Genomic DNA, 5080 nt, shown 5'->3' with positions numbered 1-5080 from the left:
AGTGTAGACATGTTGTCTAGATAAAGTTCATCAACTAGTCTATATCTCTTCATTCACCGCCTTCTCTGTGGAAATATAAATGACACTCCGATATACTTCCGGGTAAAATACTACAGCAGTATTCCGTGTGCATGCGGATTTATTTGTGCTTCATGAAATACTGCCACCCAAAATTGGCGTCTGCGGGCGTCATCGCTGCTTTCCAGGTGGTGACGTTGGTAGGCGCCAACAAGCATTTTTGGCACCGTTGCCGGGGAAAGCACAGATTGAAGTATATAGACAAAGTTATGAACAAAATCGAAATTGGTATTCGCTTGCTAAATAGGCTAACTTGGCTTTGTTTTTTTTATCTTTGTTGATATGAAAATAGGGTAGTGTATGACTGGCTTCGACTTGCCACAAAACTTTCATTCCGATCTAGAGTCACTTTTGAGGAGGACGCGAGGTTGTCTCGTATCACCTCGGAGACCACTCTCGGCAGCCGAACCAGTCATTGCATCATCGTCAGCTTCTCAAGCTATGGCCCAGAAGACACTCCGTGATTACTCTGCTCCGTCTGCTAACCAGGTCCCTAACGGGCCCGAGGTTAACACCGTAGGGGAGTATTTCGAGATCAAGACAGATCTTATTACGATGGTGCAGGCCAGCCCTTTCTGTGGCAAGGCCAGTGACGATGCCAGCGCTCATCTCCAGCAGTTTCTGGAGTTCTGCAATACTTTTGTTATCAAGGATGAATCGCAAGATGCAATCCGGCTCCGTCTGTTTCCGTTCTCTCTCTTGGGGAGAGCGAAACAGTGGTTTTATGCTAACAAGGCAGCTGTGGACACTTGGGACAAATGTTCCAAGGCGTTCCTCTCAAAGTTCTTCCCGACGGGCAAGACCAATGCTCTTCGTGGTCGGATTTCGAACTTCCAGCAGGCATCAAATGAGTCAATTTCTGAAGCTTGGGAGAGGCTTCAGGAGTACATTCTGGCATATCCGCACCACAGAATGGATAATTGGCTCATTCTACAGAACTTCTACAACGGGTTGACTCAGTCATCCCGTGATCATGTGAATGCCGCTGCGAGTGGAGCTTTCTTCTCGCTGACCATTGAAAGAGCTACATCATTGATCGAGAAGATGGTTTCCAACCAAAGATCGAGTGATGATCGCCTCCAACCACGCCAGCGAGGCATGCACTCTATCAAGGAGGCCGACATGCTCGCTATGAAGGTTGATCTCCTCCTCAAGAAATTTGAGGATTATTCCCAGGATAAGGTTCAAACGCAAACACTTCAAGCCTTGGAAACTCGCATGACGTGCGAGGTCTGCAGGAATGTTGGACATTCAGGTGACAACGGCCCGGAAACCCAAGAAGAAGCATTATATCCCAATGGTAACAACAATGGGTTTCGTCCACAAGGAGGTCAGGGGTGGAATCAACCACGCCCATACTACCAAGGAGGTAATGGAAATTCAAATTTTTTCAATCCTAACCAGCCTACTTTGAGAGATCTTGTCTACGGCCAAGCGAAGATCAATGAGTCCCTTCAGAAGAAGTTGGCCGCTACAGAAAAATCTATGGAGACCATCCATGCCAAGATGGACTGGTTCTCCACCGCCATGAAGAACCAGCTGAGTTTCAACAAGATGCTAGAAACTCAATTGGCTCAGCTAGCTGCTGCCACACCTGTTGCTGAACTAGGGAAGATCCCGGGGCAACCCGAATCAACTCTAGAGAGCGTCAATGTCATAAATGCTATGTGGAAAGAGCCACTTAGCAGGACACCCCTCAGCTATGCAGAGAAGCTCACACGCCCAAGAACAGGTGCATGGGGCGAGTTAGCAGCTACAGTACGAGAAGATCCTAGAACCCCAGTGATCAGTTGCTCAATCTTCGATTGTGAATTTGATCACGCCCTGTGTGACCTTGGAGCCAGCATCAACATCATGCCCAAGGTAACATTCGAAAAGCTAGGCTATCCATCAATTTCCCCTACCACTATGTGTGTTCAGCTGGCGGATTGAACGGTAAGATATCCCGAAGGAGTCGTGGAAATGCTTATGGTGAAAGTCAAGAATACCTACATATTGGTGGACTTCGTAGTCCTCGATATGGAAGGATATCTTGGGATCCCGCTCATACTTGGGCGCCCGTTTCTCAAGGATACAAACACCAGAATTGATGTAGGGACATGAAGAATTAGCCTCCACATCATGGGAAAAACCATGAAGTTCAAATTTCAAAACAAGAGGGAGGTATTCCTGATTCATGAGGATAGCAAGAAATAGGGGTTATGGGCAGAACCCGGTTGGGATGATCTAGATTATCACTCCCCTTCCAAGCCAGCTTGGGAGGATTGGGAGATTCATACTCCACCAACCGAGCCAGTGGAAGACGACAAAAAGATCCCTGACTTCATCACCAATATAGTATGGGAAGATCTGGAAATCGTATATCCTACATCCGAGGATCCTATTCTTGCGCCGTCTACGCCATCAAAGAAGAACAAGAAGGTATGGCGCAAGAAGAATAAGACGTCATCGACCGCTACTACTTCTCCAGGTACGGACGAAACTACCTCAACCTGATCAGGTATGGAGAAAGGTCCTGCTTTTCGGACCCTAAACCAAGAGCTAGCTTGGGGGAGGTTCCCTCCCCTAAGTCAACTGTATCCCTTTACTTGCTTTTGAATAAAATTTGATAAAAAACTTCCAAAACAAAATTAAAATTTACTGCTTTATTTCCCTTTTTATCATGCACGGTAAGAATGTTTTAAGTCCTTATGATAAGTTTAAAGGATGAGTTTTGCTTTGCTCTACCATGTCTGTTGTGCCTAGTTTGAAAATGAGAGTTCTCTTGAGTTTAAATCTGTTGGTTATGTAAATACCTTGCCAATAAACCTAAAAGTTCCGTGGGTTGCATATGCTTAATCCAGGTCTAAATTGTTGTGAGTATAGATATGGTAAATAAAGTTGTACAAGTTTGTTCTAGTGATGCTTGAAGTCTGGAGTTGTTTTCGAAAATCTAAAAAGACAAGTTCCCCAGTGATATGCAAAGTCCTACCAGAGCCATATGTCATATTCCATGAAAAACCCTTACACATATACTGCTTGATGTTCTATTGAGTTTTGTCAAATTGAGTGACCCTAACGAGATGCTTTTCATGCTTTCTCGATCATAAGCACGTACACGTCCCATCCATTTGCTACATTCCTACACCAGGAATTGAGCACCACCATCCATTCATCTTCCATTAATAAATGCTCCATGTCTTGGTGATATCTCTCGTAGAACATCCCTAAAATAGAATAAAGTCAGATTGCGGTTGCCCCAAAAAAAGAGAAAAGATGACATGCCAAAGAAGCATGACCCCAAAAAAAAGAAAGGGGGTAGCCATGTCTCAAAAAAAAAGACAGGGATGATTCGAGAGAGAGAAAACCATTGCCTCAAGGAGTAAGCCACATCCATCCATCGACTCATACACTTGCACCTTTTGATCGAGATTGCATGACTTGTTTCTCTATGGATCCTCTCTTTGACTTTACAATATATGGAATGCAAGTATGCCCTGTTCTTATCCTACCTTGAGCTCCACAAAGTCTTTTTAGCAGTAGAAAAGACCGAAGACAGATACTGCCCTGGTGAGGATAATACAAGTTGAGTGCCTCGAGAGAGTCATCCTGGGAACTTTGCCATGTTTTCAAAAAATCTTTCAAAAAGTATCTCCAGATGGATTGCAGATTTATGAGCAAGTACTACTCTATGCACCGTTCTAACTCTCAACAACCCAAGAGAAGGAGATAGCTAAGAAGCCCCACGGAGGAGTATGGTAATTGTGCAAAGGTATGATAGCCAACTTATTTAAGCTTATAGATGAATATCTTTGCTCCAGACTATGATATGATAGGTAAGGTACGAGTCAAAGTGATTTTCTGATCAACAACTTTATTTGTCCTACATTGCTTGGGATGAGCAAAGGATAGCTTGGGGGATCTTGTTGGCGCTCACTAACGACCAATTTCAGGTGTCAACTTGATCAGAAAATCATGAGAGTATGCATTTCTTACACGCATCTTTATCCAATAAAGTCCCTAAACCAAACTTCACCTTCTAGAAAATGCAAATTGTGTTTTTGAGCTAATATGCAGGTTACAAGCACACTTTGGCCCGACATAAAATCACAGAAATTATCAGAGCGACGATTCAGGCTCAAATGGACCAAGTGTAGCCCAAGAACCAACCCGAACTCAGTCAAGACAAGGCAAGCCCCAGCATTCAGATAAGAGGAGGCCCAAGACAGCCCGTTGGAAGAAGTTGGGGGCAGTTGGAGTCTCGGGCAGGCCGACCGACCTACCTGGTCGGCCGACCTGGCCCGTGGGCCCCACCTCCTCAACCAGCCAGGTGTACCTCCTCATTGGATGCCAATGGTGGTTCTGCAAGCTTCACCCCGTGGCTCCCTGCTATAAATACAAGGGGGGTAGAGAATAGGACACACACACCCCTCACCTCACGCACCTCTTTCTTAGTCTTTAGGCTTAGTAGAGTTTTGGAGAAGTCTAGGAGTCATCGAGTCGCCGGAGTTGCTCGAGAGTTCTGGTATGGGTTCATCTCTAGCTCTCTCTTATAATATTCGGTTGTTTGTAATAGAATTAGACTATGGTTACCGATATCTGCTTGAAGTATGTTCTGAGTTTTCGGATATATGATTCTTGATACGGTTGCGTTATTGTTCAATGCTTGCATTGCATGATCGTCCTGTGGTTGCACTACTACATAACATCGATACTGTAACACACTCTTGTAACACATGTATCATTGTGTTACAAAGATGTTTAATAGTAACACAAAACAATGTGTTACAGATGAGTGTAGTATCACATAGCACATGTTCTATAAAATTGTGTTGCAAAAAATATTATAGTAACACAAAAGTAATGTTACACCTAAAGTGTTACAAATATAGTAGTATTTAGTAATAAATATAAAACAATGTTACATTTTAAGTGTTACAAAGAAGTCCTTCGAATTTTTCCATACACTAAGTGCCATGAAAGTGATGACACTAGATAGCATCACGAGTAGATAATTGAGAAT

The 5080-nt window shown here is 43.8% G+C and overlaps 1 non-coding gene across 1 annotated transcript; it reads right to left on the bottom strand.

The window, feature by feature from the left end:
* Nucleotides 1–885: 885 nt before the first annotated feature.
* LOC120696303 lies at nucleotides 886–992 on the bottom strand. Its single transcript, XR_005684081.1, has one exon. It is a non-coding gene; the product is annotated as a small nucleolar RNA R71 (small nucleolar RNA).
* Nucleotides 993–5080: the final 4088 nt, after the last annotated feature.

The sequence above is a fragment of the Panicum virgatum genome, chromosome 2K (genome assembly GCF_016808335.1).
Source record: "Panicum virgatum strain AP13 chromosome 2K, P.virgatum_v5, whole genome shotgun sequence".
Classification (NCBI taxonomy): domain Eukaryota; kingdom Viridiplantae; phylum Streptophyta; class Magnoliopsida; order Poales; family Poaceae; genus Panicum; species Panicum virgatum.
This window is presented reverse-complemented; position numbering and strand designations above follow the sequence as displayed.